The following is a 23721-nucleotide window of genomic DNA, read 5'->3' on the forward strand; positions in this document are numbered from 1 at the left end:
TTTTCATTATAAGTGCGTTGTTTCTATAGTATAGTTAGTATATAGTAATATACATATATATATATATATATATACATACATATACTCCCGGGCACATAAGCCACCTTGAATTTTCAATATTAAATGTTCTAAGTTTAAATCATAATCATATTCGTTGATCAAAACTATTCTGCAATTTTGAGATTGGTATACGAAATGTCAGTTCCGTCGTTGAGAATTTTAATCTGTAAAACCGGGGAAAACTTTTTCTTCCATGATAACAATTTTCCATTTTTGTATTTATGCTCTTAAAGAATAAAAATGCAATTATGCACGGCTACATTTGTAAAATACTAACAATCTTGCAGGGCCCATATTACTGATATCATAAACACAACAACAACAACTTTTGTTCCATAATTTTTGACATATACATATAATAAACTTACCAAAATTACATTCTGTAAGTTATTGTTGCACTATCTGACACTTTTTAGATCTTTGGTACTAAGTTGTTTAACACGTCACGCCTGCTTTCTTTTGCCACCGTGCAGAGTGCAGGGTTATTACCACTTAAGGCGGTCTATTTAAAATACTTTTATTTTTGTACGAAAGTATAATATATTGACGAATTATTAAAAGTCAGTCAACAAAAGTTGTTGTTTATGATGTTAGTAATATAGTCCTGCGATATAGTCTTGTTGGTATTATTTTACAAATAATCGTATATAAACGTTGCTTCAATCACAACACAAACGCGTTGTAAAATTTTATAGCAAAAACCTTGTAACAAAATTAAAATTCCTTAGTGTTTGATCTTTGTATTAATAAATAACTAGTGGAGTAATTTCACAAAAAAACAATTGAATATCAAGGTAGTAAAACTTCGTGACATTCAATAACCTTAAAAATAAAAATTATCACTGGATCATAAAGCTAATGTTCTTTTACGAATTTTCACTGACGATCAATCACTAAAAAGCCCTAAATTAATTGTAAATATGACTCATCAACGTTGCATAGTTTGTGTCATTTGTGATATAAATTAAATTTACTATGCATAGGTGACGTTACTATTTGTCGCAATTAACAATGCGTACTTTGTAGATATTCTCACTCGTCCACATGTCAAAGTTTATTCAACTTTTTTAATCTTGACCCACTGCACAGATTGAACTTTTCCATCACATGTTTGGCGCCACCGAAAACCAGTTAATTCACTTTCGACCAGCCTGTCAAGCGATAAAAAGCAATCATCTCGGCGAATGAGTCACCATCACAATGAGCAGTTTTGGGTGCTTTCTCCCACACCTGACCGAAAGGGGCACGGATCACGGATACGGACACTTTCCACTGGAGGGAAATGGGAGCAGCGTTTTGCATGGCCTTGATTCGAGTGGCAAGACACGAGCCAGCCGCCGGCAGCCAGTCTCCGACAGGCTAGCGAGCGCAACGTACGTCTCTACGCAAGCTACACACAGCCGCAAGCACGCGACGCGTGTGACACAAAGTGCTTTTTAAGTGATACCAAAAGTGAATTTGTTACCATTGTGAGGATAACATTAGCAAATCTGGAGCCACATACTTCAACCAGAAGGTGTGTTTACTTTTTCATGCTTATCGGATCCTGGCAGGTTTGCCGCGCGACGTTCAATTGTTTTTGCTGCTGTTTTTGTTTGTTTTATGAATGAGTGTCGCGGTGATTGAGCATGGACATTTTTATGGTTTCGCATAGCGTCGGCTTTGGGTGCAGTGCGGCGCAACCGGGCTGGCTCGACAGTTCGCGTGGGTAGCAAAAAATGTGAAAGTCGAGGTTTGATTCGCTTAAGATTGGATCGAGTGGTTACCGCGGTGCATTCACGGCTCGTGGGCTCCGTGATCATGTAATTTTCGTTGCAACCGCTTCTAAGTCTAATTAATTTTTATTAGTACGTTATTAAAATTTTTAACTAGCGGCCATTATGAGAGAAGGTCGGTGGATTGCTTTTGAACAATGGACTGCAATAGAATATGGAGTAAAAGGCTTTGACTTTCAATGTCAGATTGGCATGCGATGACTAAAGTTTGCATGACAGCCACAATATTTGCGCACGGCGTAATCGTTAATCAAGTTTCCAATTTGAATATGGAGCGAATTTCATACGTAATTAGAGTTAATATTTATTAACAGTATAAAATAAACAATACATTTATAATTGCAGCAAATAATTCCCGTGTCATTGTTAGTGAAAGTAGGCAAATGTGTAACTTTTGTAGTAAGGTGTTCGGAGTAAAAGCTGAGGTCACCGGTCTTTCTTTATTAGGCCCACTTAGAGCCTCTTTAAGGCAGAAGAAAGTTTAACTGTCTTTAAAAATGAGAAGTCATTCAAGCTGAGTTTATTTCTCGGATTTTGAGTTAATTGTCAAACACAGAATGCTTATTTCTAAAAGCAACGGACAGACACGTGGCTATTTGCTTGACGAAATCCCTTATCTCTCGTAGAAGATTAAGTTTAACAACGTTGGAAAAATAACATCCACAGGTGTTGTTAATAAGGAATTGTCACCGAATAAACTCTCGAATGAAAAAAATCTATTGTTACTGTAATAGAGTCAAAGTTTAAAAATCAAATGGAATAAATATTCCATAGGTAAAATAAATTTACATTTGAAAACGTATTTTTTTCATTTGAAAGCTACTCATTATTATGATGATTTTCCTGAGAAGAACGAGCAACTCTAAGGGTTGCTCTTTTTCAAATAAACTTAAATGTTATATTACTTTCAATCAAAATTGTGTGGAATCTAGAGCCATGTCGTTTTTCCATACATCTTTATCTAACACGTAGTCTTCAATTTTGTAATATCACTTCTTAATTAAAATACCTTTGAGTTTTAAACTTACGAAATGAGCATCTTAATTATACGCTCCGGAATCTTAATGTACAAACGTATATAGTTCCCCATAAAAGAATCGTTTACCTTAGTTAAACGAAATCGTGTTATTGTGAGTTTTCACTTACTATGAATAGAGCTATTAAAAGCGTTAATACATACACACATGATCGCCACGTCTGGCTCCAAATGGGATACTTCTTCACATCCCGCGACGTACTTACAATATTTAACTAATTCTGCCGCCAAACAGTAATCTGAGTATTATTGCGTTCCGGTTTAGAAAAGTCAGGGTGCTGGTGAAATTACATGCACATAGGACTTGTCAATTTAAGCCTCAGGGTGACAGGCGCAGTGGCAGTGCCCATAAGACCTTTGCGATTTAAAGCTCTGAGTGGCACTGCAACTGTTATGGACAGGCGTGTAGCTTATCACCGGGCTCACGACTTGCTCGTCTCGTCACTTCATATTATAAAATAGGGGGTTATAAAACTTGTTTATATCTATATAAGTTTATCTTTGTCGTCGTAGCTCTCCACCGGATAGACTGTTCGCAAAGCGATTTTTTTATTTGTTTAAAATTCATGTTTATTTGGATATCTGTTGAGCTGTTTAAAAGATCATTAACTCTTTTCCGTGTCAGTGTAGGTATCTCAGTTATAAAACGAATATTTATTGTACTTCCACTTGTCCGATAGACTTGAAATTTGATATACCTACTATAGAAACCAGAAAACATTACAATAATATAGTAACCATAATGTAACTTCTCATAGTATTTATATTTATGGTCGACTATTGTGTTTGGGGTAGCGATTGGGCGATAACTAAAAAGAGTCCAATTATTCGATTATGAACAAAATCGAAATAGTCACAAATTGGTTAGGACAATTTTTGATTGTTGATCAAATATCGATTGCGTATCGAAATAGTTACTACTTTTTAATTATAGTAACTGTAATAGGATCGATTTTTTTTTAAATATCGTGCATATGCTATAGGACTTTTTTGGATACCTACCGAAAATTTAATTAGCAATTACTAAATTAGTAACTGCCTCTGTGGCCAACCGGTTACCATGCCGGACTGCCACTCGGAGATTCCGGGTTCGATTCCCGTGTCGAGAGAAATTATAGTATGGCCTACATATTTCTCTCCTGTGTAATTTGTGGTTGTCTATGTGTGTGTCCATGTCACCCGCGAAACAGGGTTTCCCTAGTGCGAGGCTATGAGTGCGCGCGCGTTATTGTTATATTGTTATTGTAACTATATTCGATATCTTTCGGTAAAGACGTCTAAATCGAAAATCGAATGTGTGATAGTGCAATTATCCTTTTATTTGATATTTTTTTAGTAAGAATCGCACATCGCTAATTTGGTTTCCTTAAATTTATGTCGAAGGTATTGGCTTACATGTATGGATGTAATTGACGTTTTTGAGTAAGTTTTTTAATTTTTTTTTGTGACAATGTTACATTAAAAAAACCACAAGTGTAAGTCGTCACAACTTAAAAGGTTTCCTTTCCACTCATTTAATAAAATCACAGGCGCTTTGATTTTCAGACTTCATCTTGATTCTTCGTTGGTGAATTTACTTGTTTTTTAGTAATTTTGAACAACATGCCTTTTTTATAGCCGTTAAAAGCATTGAGTAATTTTGTTAGGGCATGTATTGTTTTTTACCTAAAGTGAATTGAATAAAAGTAAAATATCGATTGTGAACTGGCAACCGGTACTATTTCAATTTTCTAAAGATTTCACTTTTTAATACCATTTTATATTATTTCATACTCCGCAGCGTTGCAAGAAATTCCATTGTTTTTTATAACATGTGTAATAAAAATATTTAAAAACTACGTGTTTTTATTTAATAAACCAGATGAATGAATAAGTAAATAAATGCCGCAAACAAGTTCTTTCTTCATCCTGTAAAGTTATCAAAATTGAGGTAGTACCGGTTGCCAGCTCACAATCGATATGTTTAATGTAAAATTCCGTTACCACCAGTCGTAATTACATATTTGAAATCTTTGTTAATTGAGCCTAGCGAAAACTATCAAGCAAACTTTTGAAGTGGTTTTTTTTTATAAAAAAATATAATGTTATAACAATAAATTACATTTCTGAAAGTAATTAGAATTATAATTTTTACAGATTCATTCTAATCATATTTTAATGTGTTATAACGTAATTGTAAATAATTGAAGTAACATGGAGACTGTTTACTGCTATTATATCGGTTACAACCATATAACCTGAACCAAGTTTTATTACTTACTCTATCTTTTCTTAACAATGTATTTTCATTGTAAAAATGTTATGTCCCGTATTTATTTATAAAGTACCGAAGCTTGTTGTTATTTCCAGTGGCTCTAAGATTTCCAGTAAATATTTACTTTCGCAAAAGGACATTCCAAATTTGTGCACCATGTCTTTTACCGAATTGTAGCGAATATTTTTGAGCTCGCGTCTCTTTTTTTCACTAAAAGAGTCTTTTTTTCACACATTTTATGTTGGATACAGTCTTCGATGTCGAAGATATTAATTTGTAAAATTTGAAAAAGGTTTTGATTGTTAGGTAAGAGTGTATATTTACAATAAGGGTCATGTTGTTTGGCAACATCAGCAAGAACAAATGTGAAGTTATTTTTGGAGTGTAAAATAATCAAGTAGTTTTTTAATTTCCGTTTTTAATATATATATATTCGATTCAGCAACGTGCTAATTAATAATCTCAGTACAGAGTACTAAAAAAACCGACCTCAAAAGTACGTGGAATTATATATAATTACCAAGTTTTATTGAAATCGGTTACCAGAAGGTGAGCAAACCCGGATTTATCCACTAGTTCGCCACTATACGGGACTTGACACAGGAGATAATAAATTATCGGTTCTCACTACTCACTACTAAGTATATTGAGCGAGAAAAACGCCTTGAATTGGAGAATAGCAAAATCAACCATTAAAATAATTGCTCCTTATAACAAAATTTAGGGGCTATTTATAAAAAGGAATCTTCATGATTGAACAGCCACCCTTAGTGGTGGATGATTTTCTTCAAAATCAAATGGACCTACTATGGAGGTACCCTCTTTCCATCAAAAAAAGAATCATGAAAATCCAAATACCGGCGTTGTCGCGTAACATACATACAAAAAAAAGATACAGTCGAATTGAGTACCTCCTCCTTTTTTGAAGAATAAAGCATAGGTGTCTATTTCTTTTTGTGTTTATTCCGAACTATGTGTCTGAATCTTCGGAAACTTATTCGTGAGAATGGTTACGACGAAAGGTGTGAGGTTAATGAATCCTAGATATTTTGCGCATGGAACTTCGGACACTTTGCCCTTTGCCCTTTACGTGATGTTTATGTTCTGTTAATTATTGTCCCAAGTGGTTTGTGTACGGAGCCTTTAATGAGACCTGCAGGATGGATTACGCCGACCCAGTTAAGATGTGCGTATCCATTGAATATCCTTCCGATACTCGTAGCGAACTTTTTTTATGACACCAAGTGGCGGAACGAACACGTCGGGTGCCTGGTGACACGACTCTCCATAACATTACAGTGCCACTCAGAGCTTTAAATTGCAAAGAAATGAGCGTCACTTCCACTGCGCCCATCGCCCTGAGACATAAGTTAACAAGTAATTTCACCAGCACCAGTAATTAAAAGTACTTGGAACTTGTGAACTTGCGTCTCAGAGTAACGTAGTGGCAGTGCCCCTAAAATCTTTGCGATTTAAAGCTCTGAGTGGCACTGCAACTGTTATTTTGTGTTATTGCATATAATAAACTTAAAATAGTACTATTAGAAGATAGTCTTTGGTTGCACCCCTTTTGCATCTTTTAATTTTGTATAAGTTTGCCTGTAAGAAATCTTTAAAAATTGAACGAAAATGTACCATTTGAAAAGCCACTTCTAAATAAAGTGTGCTTCGAGAATGGCATTCTTGCGAAAAAGGTATTGTGAAAAGCGTGCGCGTTAGTGTGTTATTTCCCCTTTGTGTCTATTTCTAGACCATAACACAGGTGTTTAATAACTTTTAGCCATTGATCACATGGTTGGGGAGGGAATAAAAGACTTTTATGTTCAATAGTTTTTGTATTCGGCAATTGTTAGATATTTTGTATACTCGTACACGTTTTGGTATATTCTACATTAATAAATGTAGTTAATGAAGTCGTAACCTTGAAGTGCTTTTATCACAATTTGAAAGTTATAAAAATAATATGAACTACGTGTAACAGGTGAAACTTTACAACTCTACTATTTAAGAGTCGATACCAACTCAACTGGAATAAAAAATTTTCGCGTAGGTATTAATGTGGTTCATTTTGCTTGAGTCGAGCAGCAGGGACAGTGGCTTTATTTCAGAATTAATTTTTTTAGAAAAGAAATTAAAGCCATTTGAAAAATTTGTATTGTATACTATATGTGTTCTATTTAGTTTAGCTGACATAAAAAAATCATTGGTATACGTAAAGTCCCTATAGACTACAGCGGTTTTCTTGTAAAACATCGAGGTAAGATTGTTTTATTTCTTATTGTGAAAATTTTTAGGAATTGTGTTTTTACACCGTGTATACCCTCAATTTTAGAATAGAATAGAATAGAATAGAATAGACATTTATTGCGACGCCACAACACATGATACAAAAAAAAAAAAGAATTATAACACAGTACGATGAACATTAAAATTAAAAATAATAACAGTAATAATAATTAATAAACAAAATAGACATACGTAAAACAAACAAATGAAAAAAGAAAACATTAAAATTATCAAAACAAACAAAAAAGGAAAAAAAGAAAAAAAAAGCAATATAACAACAAATTGTTCAGTCATTTGTGCAGTCGTGGCGTACGCAAAAGGACTACATTCAGCTTTTACCACAGCCAGAATTGACTGTGGCGCTGGTTTTCAATTTTACTATATATTGTTTCCAAAGTGTGATAAACACGTTTAGTTTTTTTAATAAACGTAACCTAACATCAATTTTGTACTTGGAAAATGCAATATTCTGATTATTAAGTCATTGTTTGGCAATGATAATATCTCATAGTAAGAACGGAACCGCTTTACAAAAGCAATATAATTTAAAAACTCCTTGCCTAATACAAAGCCGAGTTCTTTCTCTTGTCGACTGATAATAAATTGATGTTTTCTACGATGCATTTTGGCTCGACAGCCAACCCCATAAATATTTCACAATATGAAGGATTTGAAGCTATATCGCTCTTACAGCTTTGCCTTAGAAGATACTGCTGGCGCTATAATAGCATCCATAAATATCCTTATTACTACTATACTTAATAACTAACACCTTTAAAATGTGGTGCTGACGTCGTATGTTAAGAATATACCACCTCGGTGGATTTTTTTTTTAATTAACTCATGTAGGGATGTTCTAGGAAGTGCAGAAATCCGTTGTTCTGGTAGTACAGGGAATTCCCTAGCTCGACACCAGGCAATTGATGTGGGTTTCTGGTACATATCATGGACTACCTGCTGCACCAATGTTTTTGTATTTGGGGAACTCAAAACAGAGAATGCACAGCGTCTGTCTTCAACCCACATGCGACGTGATACGATACTTTGGTCACGTTGCACATAGAGGTGCTGATAACCTGTAACGCCTGTCAGAGACAGGGAAGGTGGAGAAAGAGACATAGACTCAGAAATCCCAAAGAATGGTCAGATCAGATCTCCGAAGAACTGGAGCTACATGTCAGCGCTGCACTCCACCAGGCGATGAACAACCACTACACTAATTATATTTTTTGGTAATTTTTTGTTATTTTTTGTAAACAGCTAATTTTGTGGCGAAAAAGGAACAAAAACCAGCACAGGTCCAAAAATTAAGTTGGCGTATAATGTTAATTGGAGGTATCGAGATGATTGGCTAGACGAAATGGAGTCACGATCCTCGATAGTGAGGTAACAATTGAGAAGAAGGAGAAAACGATACAACTTTATTAATTTGTCCCGTTTCAGTCTCCTTCGATTTATAAAAATGTTGTTCACATTTCAAAGATGCGAGAAGCCAAAATACTAATAGGTTGCGGAAATTTTATATCAAAAATGTATAATGTTTAATATAAGCTTTCATAAGTGCCTGCCTGCCTGCCTTCACACCAAAAGCGAATTTAATGTAACCCAATTTAATAAAATCCTAGAGTTTAAAGTGTTAATATACTACAATATGTTATTCCTTCCCGTTTCTCGTATCAATACCTTTCAAGAAAACAATTAAAAACATTTTCAACACAATATATTGACCTACCATGAATAAAACAATAAAACCGTGTTTGGACTATTTTAAAATTTAGCGTAAACATTACATTCAGCTGTTAACTGTCGAATACACATTTTAGAACAAAAGAGAGGTGTACCGGAACGAATTAACCTTCAACAGAAAACATAATAATGGTAGTGTGTTCTTAGCAGTTGGTCTACCCACGCCTTCAAATGTTGATGACAGTGGGTTCCGGGATGCCACGCTTGTTAGAAGTAGGGTTATCATAAATAAAATTGATTGTTCATGAGATCATTAGAAATGAATTATTTTTCGGATTATTTACAGGTCCCATGGTCACGGCTGACTAGTACATAGGAGGTCATGGGATCTGTAAAGGGCCTGAAATGGTCATACCATTTTTAACATAATATATTATATTAAAAAGACAAAACAAAAAAAAAACAAATATACACGACAAATATGTCCTCTGTGTAACAATCGGAAAAACTCGATATGTCCATGAGATTATTTTATAATAACCAAATATAGAACATTTCTTAAAGCGATTGTGAAAGTATATAAAAAAGTTCACACTGTGATTTATTTCTGTGTTGAATACATAAATATTAAAGTCGTAATTTTAAAACCTATTAACCAAAAGGATCTCGATCAAGAAAATAAAATAAAATTTGACGTAAAAAGCGTTTGTCTGGGTGCCTTCAAAACACACCAGTAGAAGCGCTGCAATGGCGCGTCTGTGTACTATATTTGGGATCTATCTGGTCAATGACTGTCAAATAAGTAATACTCGAACAAAAAAAATTAAAAGACGAGTGCTCATTTGACCTCCATCTCACCTGATGGAATGTGATGATGAGGTCGACGATGTGGCACTCGCACCTAAATAATGCCTATTCACTCTCGCTTTGAAAAGGTCCAAAGGAATAAGTCCGCAGGCAGGTTTCTCAGTTTCGTCGAGATTTACTTAGTTGACAGTAATTGCTTCGGACAGATGACGGACGGAAGTCCGCGTAAGTGGCGCGCGTGGTGCGACTGTGGCGCTGTAGCTGCGATTCTAAATATTGTATGAAAATCTGTAGTGGCGCGATTGCAGCGCCACAACAGCGCCGCTGCAGTATACAAGCGTCTAATTAGAAGGCGCCCTAAATTGAACGACCGCGATGGCTGCATGCTGGGTGCTGGAAGAGATCTGTGTGTACTGTGTAGCGCTCTGATATGAATCCCGTCGCTCAGTTACTCATAGTAAAGGGAAATCCCTAGTTTGTTACTAGGTACTGTAACTGGGGCGTAACTTGGGATGCGTAGCGAGAGGTACTTTTATGAATACAAACTGGAATATTCTTCAAAATTTACTTTATTGCACTTTTTTACATACTTTTAGCGTTGGGTTATAATTCGTTATTTCAAGATGCTCTATTCTTTTCTTACTTCATTTTTTAAAACACATTCTAATTACAAAACTATTCATTCAGCCAGTGATTCTACTCATAGAGTTGAGCCGAGACTACAGTACTATACGAGTATATCACGTTTTTTTCTCAGCCTGTTGGCTAGATTTAACGTTTTTTTTTATGATACCAAATAACGGAATGAACAAGTTATGCGCCTGGTGGTAAACGTTGCAGAGCTTTAAATCGCAAAGATCTGAGATGCACTGTTATTGTGAGTCCGTCACTATAATTGACAATTCCTATGTGCCTGTAATTTTACACCAGCACCTTTATCCTTCAAAACCGGAACACAGTAATGCTGACAATACTGCTTGGCGACGGAAATTGGTAAGGTGGCAGTACTTCCTTTGACAAACTCTCACAAGGAGCTCTACTGCTAGTAAAAGCAACGAAAACACTAACCGAAATAAAGTAAATAAAGGAAATATAGAGATGTGTTGTGATAAAAGCCTATTTTGTCTTCTTTTATCGGCATAAACTTTGTCATAATTAGGCATGTATTTAAAATTGCAGCATTTGTAAGGTAATTGCAGAGGATTAATTTGAGATTATAGAGAAGATGAATTGGGTTACTATTGTGATTATTAGTATTGTGTTGATTGAGTGGTTGTGAAATTATTATGTTATATATAATTATATGTCAGGGTGATGGGCGAAATGCCAGTGTCTCTCAGATCTTTATGATTTAAAACTCTGAGTGGCACTGCACGTGGTGCACGCCTTGTCCGTCCCGTCACTTGGTATAATAAAAAAAGATTATTTAGCACAACAATGGTACCACTGCAAATCGCTCTGTGTGTGAAACTACAGCACTGGCAGCATCCCTTTGGGAGTATAGCTACATTCACGACGACGCACGACGTCACGATGTCTTTTTAAATTACGAACACGACTTGCTTTTCATAATCTTCCCGGAAAACACGGGCCTGTGGAACCCCAACACAGCAATGTATTGTTGCATTGTTATGTATTGTTTACTTCCACGACCATTTTAATGAACACTGGAGGTTGTTTTTATACCCACTCATAGAGGTGTGAAGACTTTTAATCAATGGTGTGTGTGTGCATGAAATGTCGTTTTAGGAATGTTTTTGTGCTATAGTGACATTCTAACACGGTCTAGTTAGATAGTATCAACAAAGTTTCAAATATCGTTACAAATAGTGCTTTCTAATTAGTTATTTATTTATTTATTAGCTGGTACCCGCGTACTTTATAATTTCTTATAGTTTTTTGGTTCTTCACATAAACTTTCACCCCTGTTAAGATTTATTTTTGTGACAAAAAGTAGTCTAAGTCCTTCTCCTAGATCTCATCTGTCTCTATAAAAATTTCATCAAAATTGTTTCAGCGGTTTAGCCGTGTAAACGTAACAGACATAAAATGGCTGCTTTTAATAAAAAACAAAAACAAATTAATAGACTTATTTTTATTAATATGAATTTCCGCCAAGCAACGCCTTAATCTATTAATTACTGTGTAAGAGCGATACGCCACACGACGCGTTGCGTCGGCGTTGCGACGCCTAAGTGGTGACGCTGCGTTGTTCATGTTTAATACAATACTTGACTTACACAAAGCGTGAATATAGGGTTTGAGTGCTTGGATGTTTTCAAAACAAATAATGAGTAGACATGATATACGAGTATATTAACGTAAAATTTGGCACCTAAAATATCATTAAGAGTGTAGATAATATTACTATTTACGTACTCGTCTATAAGGTTCAGTAAAAATGAAAGAAACGGCAGGATCCAATGCTGCGTTGTACATACATATAAATTTGAACTATATACCGCATGGACCAAGAGACGAAGTGGGGAAGTAAGAAACTGCATTGCTCGTGTGGCACTCGGTCTTTTATCGGTTATCGTATCGATGGCATATAATCTTATAATGTTTGCCGTCGTGGTGAAAGGATTCGCCAATCGACGTGAGTTACCCGCGGATTGTGGCACTCGGTGCGATGAAATCATAGCGTTGCGACGACACAACGCATCAGCAGCGCCCGTGTGGTAAAGCTCTAATAGATTTATGATTTACTTATTGTGGTTAATAACAGTTTTATAAAATATTTATTCTTTAAGTTTATGGTTGTGTGAGTTTTGAAATGTGCAAGTATTACTCATGTACACCTAAATACCCAGTTCAAAATTCATCAAAAAATGTGCCCGATAAACCACAGACTTGTATACAAAATATCTATACGAAAACAAACACCTTCGTCATGTTTTCCAATAAACAGCAAATTCCTAATTTCACTAGCCGTGCCAACAAAAGACTCTGGGGCAGACAACAACACCTGCAAATTGCAGACCAATACAGCTAAAAGGCTCTAGCCAGTGGCGGCTCTAGGATTTCACAATGGCCAAATCATGGCTTTATAAGTTACCCATAAAGGGCGCTACATGAAACGGATATTAGGTGCGTAATAATTACTGATGCGAAAAAAAAAATTTCATCACACAACTCCGACCGAAAAATCGACCATTTGCATTGTTAAACAAGTACTTACATTACCTTCCTGCAAAATTTATTTTATTGAATGTCATGATGTTTTCTATTCTGTTCCATTCTATTCCCTTAATGGCGACCACGAGATGGTTTTTTACTATACTAAAATGAGTTTAGTATGAGTTTAGTATACTAGGATGATCCCTGTGACACTTCATTTGACGTTTGTCATAGGGATGAGGTAAAGTCGAAAGATTTTTAGTGTATTTGATTTCTCGTTCGTTGTGAAAGTTCTAACTTAGTTTTATTTTTCTAACATATTCTGAACGGTGTACAGATGTGTGAAGAATTTCGTATTATATTGAATGTACAAAACCTACAACTACTCGTATAATTCAAATGCAATTTAATAGATATTTTAGAAAATTTAAAAAAAGCATTTACCTATCATATCATTAATTTATAAGATTCAAAAAAGTAATAACACTGACATATTAATTCATTGCCTATAATTAAAATTCATATTTTAAGAATGAATACCCGTACTATAATACATTTATTCATTACATTATCGATTTTTTTTTGTCAATGTACCTCGTCTCTAGAAAATGCAGTATGATGACCTGAGTAACCTGGCAAGAGTCGCCGTAAAAAATGTATGAATATTTAAAAAAAAAAAGGTTTTCCACTCATTTCCTACGAATTAATATTGATTTGGTGTTATTTTTACTTTAACTTAATGTATTTGTGTTGCGGACACCGAGCTACATAATCCGCGCCGACCGCCTACTCGCCAACCACTGTACTAGATGAGAGAATTCCCCGCGCCCCGCACTCCGCGCCGACCGCCTACTCGCCAACCACTGTACTAGATAAGAGAGTGAAATTGGTATTTAAGTAGGAACATTTTTGGTAATAAAGACGGATTGAATCCACTTTAATCAAGAGTTTTCATTTGCGATCCAGATCAAGAACCTGAACTATACAGTCCACCGAACAAGAGCTAGAACACCAACAATTTGCTTAAACAAAGGCTATTCATTTAAAAGCGAGACTTACAAAAATATTTTATGAAATATGTAAATTAGTGCACGTCGTTAGAAAACTGAAATAGTACAGCGCCAACAACTGACCTGTTTTTACGTATCCGTATATTCTAAAAATATTCTGTATTTATTGTAATGAAGATAATATCTCTAAGAATGTCGTACTGTTCCATTCGGTGGTGCGGGGAAAAACAGCAAAACATCTATTTACAAAACAAACGGAATGAAATTTGATCGGTAATTAAATATTAAATATGTAATTTTCGTTCATTATAGCAAAGTTCAAGTTAATTGGTCGTTTTGAAGTGAAACAATTGACGACACCCATTGAGGACACCCGTCAATTGTTTCGAATTCGGGCTGGGCAACCGGAGCGCAGTTGTCACAGTAATGATATGGCAGAATAGTTTTCAAACAAATTATATGACATTTCGTCTCTATTTCTGGTTATATACTCGACGTTTTTAGTATACCACTATGGTGAGCTAACAGACGCTGGTTCGAGTCGAGTCACCTCGAAAGGAATTTTTCATTGTATTTGTTCGAACTTTATACCAATAGCAATGACGTAGATCTTCTGTTAGAGCGAATATTTGTTTCACTGGATATTCGTTATATTTTAGGTCTCATACAGTTATCAGATTTGGGGACTAACTTCTAGATTTACTAACCCGCAGATAAACGATCAGGTGAAATTAGCCCCAAAAACTAATTTGATGCAATATGCCATTGACTTTTCAAAAAAATTTGATAATTTGCTGCCTATGATGATCAGAATCTTCAGAATTTTTATTGACAGTCATTCTCGGGCTTAGACGAGATGGCGTGACGAATTGGACGCGTATATGAGGTCTTGCCCTGTAGCGGCGTTAAATCGCGAGGAGTGGAAAATTGCCCTGCAATGGAACAGTAATGGCTGAAAAATGGAAAAAGAGAATAATTCGGGTTTAGACTCTAATTAATTTGCCACGGAAATTAGACACATAACATTAAACCTAAGCAAATTTGACATAGGTACTTACGTAAAGAACTCTAGAATGACAAAAAAGAAAATTATAATTAAATAGCTTCGAGTCCAATAACTACCTAAGTTCTTTTGTTTGCTGCGTGGTATTGAAGAATATGGTCATCCTCCGTAGAGCCACCACTGGCTTTAACTCTAATTTACTTGTCGAGTTCTTAGGTTTTCGCGATTGTTACACATAGGAAATGAAACTATTTTTCCGGATTTAAATCGCGTATATTTGTTTTTTCAAACAAACCGGCGGGCGTTTCGTGCCCTTTACAGGTCCCATGATGGGTTCTAATTTACTTGTTTCACAACGCATGAAAAAACCGTTTATTATATTACATTTCTATAAAGCTATGATCATCCCAAATCTCTTATTGCCAAAACATACCTACGCAGTTTACAGTTTCAATTTGTTTTCAAATTGCGATGTTCTACGATACTCAACTGCCAAGCGTGGCGTTCATTAAAAATACTTTTTAGGCAGATATATTTATATCATAAACAACATCGTACCTACTACGTAATGTTTTTGGCACACCTTCAGTTTGTATCGTTTGTAACTAGTATGGTATGGTGTAACAGACTGCTGTCCGCAACTCGACGTCCAGCCGCTTATTTTGCGTGTGGTGTATGCAGGGCCCTGCTCATGCCACCCAAGTTCCTCCAAAAATCTCAGTACCCTCCTGTAAGGCTAGGACGATAGGGCGCAACTAACGCGATAGACTATTTCGCCCTATACTTCGCCATGCCGGAGAATTGCAGTAATATGTGCGCGGTGGTTTCCTCTCCCTCCATGATTGCTCTGCATAGGGGACTGTCTGGGATACCTAAATTGAAAAAGTGTTTATTATATGGACTATTACCTCTTACAGAGGCGAAGTTAGAATACGCAGTTCTTTCTTTTTGTAATAATACAATATAGGTTTATCCAGTATATGGGTATCTTTGCCTAAGCTTAAAAGGAAATTTATATTCAACCCGTGCCGGCGTTTATAACGATTTCGGGAACGTAGAGATTACATATTCATTCATGCGTCTGTTCCAAATTTACGACATAATAAACTGATTTGATTTTTCCGTGTTTTGTTAGTAAATACAAAGTAAATATCGAGGCGCATATCTTTCGTTTTTATTATGCACTTCTATTGTTCTTGTAAATCTTCTTAGTATTTTTAATGAATATATTTACATGGTCATTAATAAAATTAGTAATAGTAGAGCTCCTTGTGAAAAAACCACCAACATACATCACCACCACCAACAAACAGCAATATAAGCATTACTCTGCTGCGGTTAGTTGAAAGGGCGTTGTTGTATATCGAGAAAACAATGTTTAAAGAAATTAAATAAAAACATATCTGCTTTTCTCTTGCGATAACTTCATACCTTATACTTACTTACTTATACACATAGAAAAAAATAAATAAATAAAATAGTCGTATCGTGTGAATTTAGATATTTCCTTCGTATTATTAAAACAAATTTTGGAAAATATACGGAGTATACGTTATAGATAAGATGTAGTTTTGCTATTATCCGAAAACTGATGACCTTCCGTGAAGTATTTACGCTGTACTAAGGGTTTATTTTGTTTTTTAGAGATAACTTCGGGTCTTTTTTTCTATCGAGGAAACTACAAGTAATCGTTTTTCTAAAGAGTATGATTTATAGAGTGAATCTTCAAATATCTTATACATTAATTTCATAACTAAAGCTTTACTAATAACGATACAGCTAGGGATCAAATTTACGCAATCACGCATCGCTGCCTCGGCGCAGTCTTAAAAGTAGAATATTTCTTTGCGTGCCGTGTGTTATATTGTCCGGAAGTTTGACATTGCCCTTTAAGTACTAGGACTTTTCTTTTGCGGATGAAGCTGCCAGCTCTTTGGTCAGCGGATGTTTCAACAAGGCAAATTGAAAGCTCCAATTTCCGTTTTGAAGGAAATTAAGATAAATTGGAAGGGTGTAGGGATTAACAAGGATTGCAAGATTTGCAATTAAGCCAAACAGCCATTAGTTCGAGGAATAAAATTAAACTGACTGTTCTTGACATACGTTTTCACAAAGTCACAAATACATTCATGAGTCTGTATAACCTCAAATGGCTTTGATTGAATCCGCATAACAGTGAAAGTGTTGAAGCAATCACTTTGAAAAAAATATATAGTAAAATTGAGGATAGACACTGATTATATGGTGTGAAAACACGATTTTTAAAAATTTTCACGATAGAAAAAAAAACACAAACTTATTTCGAAATTTCACAAGAAAACCGCTGGGGAATAAGTACTTTACATACACCAATGATTTGAACAAATGAACCGTATTAGTACGGGAAACTTTTAGCTGAGGTATACGCTTCTATAATAAGATTCCAGTTGATATTCAACATTTGCCATTTACGAGATTTAAAAGTATAGTGAAACAAAAACTTGCGTACTTGCTTGTTTTAAAACTTCATGTCAGTCAATCAGCAAGAACGAGTGTTCTTGAAGATTGTCTTGATCAATTTTTAAAATATATATTGTAAATGATAAATGTGTACAAAAGTTTATTTACAAAGAGCAACCCTTAGAATTTGTCACTCATTCTCTCAGGGGAATCTGCTCTACGAATGAGTAAAGCTATTAATAAAATAAAGCTGCACCGCGCCCTTCGACGGAGCGCGGAGCTGCGTTTTTTAACGTTGTACTGAAGTACCTCAGTTTGTATGGAAAACAGGCGCCGTTGAATACATTGACAACGCCCCCGCGCGGAGGGGCGCGGCGAACTGCAAGGTATGGCACACACACTGCGCTCCGCACTACCGCGCTGGTTTTTAAGCTTAAGGACATGTTCAGTTTTCTACAATAGATCTGAACGTCGATAAATTTATATTTGCTATTAAAAATCGACCCAATCTATCTTCATATTTTCTTAAATCTTTGTAATGAAGTTGAAATTATCCATTTATCGATCTGGTTCATAAAAAGAGATGTATCCAATATCTTCGGTGTCTTTTTATTTGAGTAAACATTTTTGTTTATAACAGACAGTATAAAAATCAAATAGACAGTATATCTGCAGCGTCCTGAATGAGTTCTGAATTATTAACCATTCTTGTCAAAGAAGGATCTCGGCTACATATACAATAACTACGGCGATCAACTGCGAAGCGAGTCCTTTAAGTAACGCGGGGCCGCTAGACCGCTGCCCCCGCGCAGATTAAACCGCGCGTTGACGCAGATCTGCGTCTCCGCCACCGCGCATATATATATGCTATAGTAGAAAAGAAAAAACTACCTTCAACTCATCCGGTCACAAATTAGAGAATCCAAATTTTGGAACTAGAACCTGAATAACTAAAGGGTTATTTAACCGGAATTTAATTAATAAGCTATTCGATGAGTTTCACAACAGCATATTGCCATTTGTAGTGTTGGTATATTTAGTATGTTCATAAAAGTATTTGAAGTGAATAAACAATAAAGAACCCGGAAGAACTTTGCTTTTTTTCGTGACATAAATCTTATTCGGAACAAGACATGGCATGGAAAACCAAGTTATCAGAACGATAGGATTGCGTGTCTCGGCATATCAAAAGTTTGTGCTTCGCCTGGCAAGACCTAATTTATGTTAACCAATTTGTGAAAAATAGTGATTACCCGGTCTAACATTAAACATTTTTTATGATACCATGCGACGGGATGAACACGTCATGCGCTTGGTGGTAAACGACGAGTCTGACAGTTGCAGTGTTACTCATAGTTTTCAGATCTCAGATTTCAGAGAGCCCTCTGTCTGAGCCAGTCACTGCGTGTGAAGGACGCTGAGACATAATGTTGACAAGTCCCATGTGCCTGTAATTTCACCAGCACCCTTACCGAAATAGGTAAGGCGATAGTACTTCCCTGGAGGAACTCTTTCACAAGGAGTTTTACTGCTGCTAAACTTTAATAAGTTTGTCGAGGTATTATTGTGTCTTACAACTAGACGTGGTTCTCATTTAAGGTTCAACTTACGTTGCCTCTTTAAGTCAATTGTGTAATGTACAAACTAGATACGAGTCAAAAACAGGTTGCTCGTCTTTCGAAGAATTCTCGGGCAGTCTTAGTAATTCCCGTAGTTACCGCACGTATCTAGTTTGTACGTTGCACAATTGACATAAAATGAATTATGCTATACACAATTTCGTTACAAAAATTTGGTTCCATTACGTTCCACGGCAATGTGAATTGAACCTTAGTATCAGGTGTTAAGGCTTTGTTAGGTAAGTTGAGGTATTAAAAAAAATAAACTGAAGAAAAACTTTCATAGAGTTCTCATAGATGGCGCCACGGCAAAATAGTCGTTAAAAAACCAAAAACAAAGATCTGCAACAAGCACATAGAAAAATTTCGTTGGATCTGTTGGTTTGTTCCGTAGCTTACTTGGAAGAGCGTCGGTCTGGTATGCTGAAGACTCGACTCCAGCCGGATTGAATGAATTCTTATCTGTGTTCGTTCTATGTATTAATAATTATAACAAACTAGTGGAATAATTTCAAAAAATAATTGAATGTCATTGTAGTAAAACATTGTGATAGTCAATAAAATTCGTATTAGAAAAATAAACTTGCTTACACGCAAAACAGTACAATGGCGGACTTAATATCATTAGGCATACTCCACCAGTCAACCGGAGAGTTGGGTTCAGAAAAACTAACGGGCATTGCATAATATGATAAGGTAGAATCACAGACTATTAGATGCTAGGTAGAATCAACTCCAGGTAGTTTCAAAGTTTAAAGGTAACCTATCACAAACTTGAATTTCTTTTTTCCGAATTTCATTGCTCCGAACACGGTTTGACTTCTTTGCATTAGTGAGGTGACAGTTTTGGTATAAATTTGCAACGCAGAAATGTCTTACAACAAAAGTATCGTTTGGTCGAAAACCTATTATTAGAATAATTACTTCACCTATGTATTCTCTATTATATTGTATATCGAAGCATTAAGCGGTCGAATCCGTAAGCTAATGTATGTGTTTAAAAAACTACGCGCTACATGCCATATGTCAATCAATTATTACATATTGCATTACATCTTGTGGTGGTATTTCTACAACTTCATTACTGATCATTGAGAGAGCCCAGCGAGCGGTTCCACTTCCGGCCTTTCCTTTACCCCACTGACCTTCTGTATAAGTCGTATAAGGTACTAACTGTAAGGCAATTACTTATGAAGTCCAAAGTTCTCAAATAGTACATTGCACTCCCATATGGTACTGTAAACACTAACAAAAGATGGAAAAATATTGTCTGTCCTAAATTTGTATCATCAAAACACGTGTTTATTTCCAGATTTTTTGTGTTTCTTGGGCCATTTTTGTACAATAAATTAAATGCCAAATTGGCCATATATCATTTTTGTTACATAAGAAAATTCTCCAATAATTCCTTCAAAATATGTCCTACGATCATACAGAAAATTTATTAATTATCCCAAAATAAATGTTGTGTAATTTAAGCGTATAGGTACATGATTTGCATTTAATTGTTTAATTTTTTTTGTTTATAATTTAATCATATATCCGCCTGTATAATTAGTACTTATTACCTGAATTCTCCTAGTTCAGGTATATGTGTTATATTTATTCGCGTAATTGTCTTTAGTTATTAATTTGTACAATAAGTTATTCAATATACAATTTTTTTTTTTTGGGCAGAAGTTTGTTTGGTCCAATAATGTTTGTTATTTGTAGTTTTTGGATTTTGAATTTTGGATGTTTTAGTTTTATTTTTAAAAAAGTCATCGATATAAGTTTAAACGTTTTTGACATCTTATATTTACTGAATAATAGCTTGGGCATACATGACGACTACATCCTGTATGTATATTACACAGTAAATATGTAATAACTAATTTAAGGACTGTGTCTCACTTCCAGATATTATTTTTGGATCATGTGTTAGGATTAGTTAAGTCAGTTGAGAACTTGTTTGAAAATATTTGAATTTTTGAAAACGTGCTTTACAGGTTTTTTTATGAAATTTTTCTACATCGTTGTAAAGTATGAAAGATTTTTTTTATCAATAACGATATTCCTGCGACCTTTCTTTAAGAATTTATTACAACTGTTTTTAAGTATCTTTTCAAATTCCTTTGGAAAACCGCCAATAGGCGCAATTACTTTGCGTGCCATCAACACATCAAAACTTTTCATTATAGTTTGTGAAACTAACCTTCTTTACTCACCTGCGATATTAAAAGATAGTTATGTTTTCTCCAAGTAGAAAGTGGAAGGTCTAAAATAGTAAATACAAATTTGTGAAATAGTATGCATTGTTCCTCGAGCGATGTTGATATTTAAGAGTGTATTTGAAGTTTATGTCTTTTACGATACGGATGGTCAAAATTGCAAAGTATCTTTGCTCGAATGTGGTCATGACTGTACAACAATTTTTAACCACTGATCATGTAAACATTTTTGTTTACATTACTTTTTAATAGCAGTAGAGCTCCTTTTGAAAGAGGTCGTCCAGGGAAGTAATATACCTACTTACCTTACCTTTATCTACCGCCAAGCAGAAATGTAAGCATTGCTGGGATAACATTAATGGGATAATATTATTTTTAGTAGTACAATCGATATTTTCTTGGTTTCGAATCGGAGTCAGTGCACAAGCAACATCCGAAAAGAGTCCAAGTTTTCTAGATTTGCCAGTGCTCCTCTGATCTTTGCGATTTAAAGCTCTGAGGGGCTTAAGTGACGCGACGAACAAGTCGTGTGCTTGATAACAAGCAACACGCAGGCGTGTCCATAACAGTTGCAGTGCTACTCAGAGGCTTGAATCGCAAAGTCACACTGAGACAGTACTAAATTGACAACGCCCATGTGCCTGTAATGTCACCAGCAACCTTACCGCTTCAAATTCATATATGCCGCTGCTATATTCATCTCAGACAGTTTCTATCATTTTTAGACGGAATTGGAGGAATCATTACGATACTGTAAGAGTGTGTGGAGAGAGCGCGACTTTGCATAAGAAATCCGGTGCCGCACCGTGTGACATTATGGACAGATCCTTGCCGATGTTACCCGTTCCGAAGGCTTTAGCTACAAAAATGTAAATGAAACAACTAACACTCATTCGTTCACTGTCTCCCTCTTGTGTCACGGTAGGTGAAAAGATTGATCGCCTACCTATATTACAATAAACGACCGTAAACAGCCTAATGCACTACAGTCAGATTTAAATTCAACCTTATTCCATTTGTATAAGAACACCGAAGCATAAACCTGAGTGTGCTATTGATACCGGTGACCTTCAAGATTGCTGTCAACGAATAACATTAATTTTATACGCGAATAGTCATTGTGAAATAATTCCACAAATTATGTGCCTACAAATAGAAGTATAAAGAAAGGATCGCGTGCGTTCTGCACATAAAGGACGGAGCGTTCGCTGTGCCAAATCAATTTTGCGCGAATATTGTTATAACTCACCAAATCGACTATAAACAATGGTCGTAATCTGAATAATCAGACACATTGGGTCGCTGTCAAAGTGGTAGCAAATCATGGTTTCGAGTAACTGACTTCTTGCAACCGTGACTATGTTATTTGTGAACTGTTTTCTGTGTTTATTTAGACTGTATGAGGAAACTGTTTTTTCATTAAATTTCATCGTTTCGGCGTGATGAATGAAAAAATATTACTTATTTTAAGGACCACAACCACACTTATTAACGCACAAACGGCTTGAGTCGGTCAGTAAAACTTAATGTCCATGCTATAAAAGACGTTGACAGACAGACACGAAGACAATGTCCCCAAACGGATAGTTCGTGGATATAGGAATAATTTCTAGAATATACTAGCTTATTTTTTTATATACGAATAATAATGACAATTCTGACATTTTAAAAAAAATCTTTAAAATCTTGAAAATTGTTTTTAAGATTGTTTGGAGAAATATATATATATATATATTTTGCGTAGTTTACTTACAATATTATTCCAATCGCTTTCTACCAAGAAAAAAGTAATCCATCTTTTTTTTATAACATCAAGTGACGGGACGAATAAGTCGTGCGCCTGATGGTAAGGTACACGCCTGTCCATAACAGTTACAGTGCCACTCAGAGCTTTAATTGCAAAGATCTGAGGGGCACTATCACTGCGCCCGTCACCCTGAGATAGTTGACAAGCTCCATGTGCCTGTAATTTCACCAGCACGCTTACTCTTCAGAACCGGAACACAGTAATGCTGACTTTACTGCTTGGCGGCAGAAATAGGTGGCAGTATTTCTCAGGACGAACTCTTTCACTAGGAGCTCTACTGCTGCTAAAATCAGCATTAGCAGGTATTTGCAGCGTTACAAGTACAGAGGCGGAAAAATTTGGAAAAATTTCATATGTAACAATGATTCTAGTTACTATTTAATTTTTGAGTATAACAAATCTCTAAATTACACTCAAAAAATGGGAAATGAAATCAGAAAATGAGTTAACTACTCGCGTACTTAGAAAATAATGATGAGTATTCCATCCTATTAATAAATTTCTACATTTAGACATGGTCATAAGCTAAAGCTAAAGCTTGGGTTTATAAGACCACAAAATGAAATAAAACTTCTTTAAGAAGGACTAGAAAAAACAAAAACAGTATCT

General features: G+C 35.4%; 1 protein-coding gene across 2 annotated transcripts in view; it reads left to right on the plus strand.

The window, feature by feature from the left end:
• The first annotated feature begins 1410 nt into the window (after nucleotides 1-1410).
• LOC113226430 (neurogenic locus notch homolog protein 3-like) overlaps nucleotides 1411-23721 on the plus strand; it is a 134139-nt gene continuing 111828 nt past the window's right edge. For both annotated transcript variants that reach the window (XM_026459038.1, XM_026459039.1), the window contains exon 1: nucleotides 1411-1576. The gene's annotated coding sequence lies outside the window, so the exon portion shown is untranslated. The remainder of the gene's footprint in view (nucleotides 1577-23721) is intronic.

This window comes from Hyposmocoma kahamanoa, unplaced genomic scaffold (genome assembly GCF_003589595.1).
Source record: "Hyposmocoma kahamanoa isolate Upper Pololo Valley unplaced genomic scaffold, ASM358959v1 192, whole genome shotgun sequence".
Lineage (NCBI taxonomy): Eukaryota > Metazoa > Arthropoda > Insecta > Lepidoptera > Cosmopterigidae > Hyposmocoma > Hyposmocoma kahamanoa.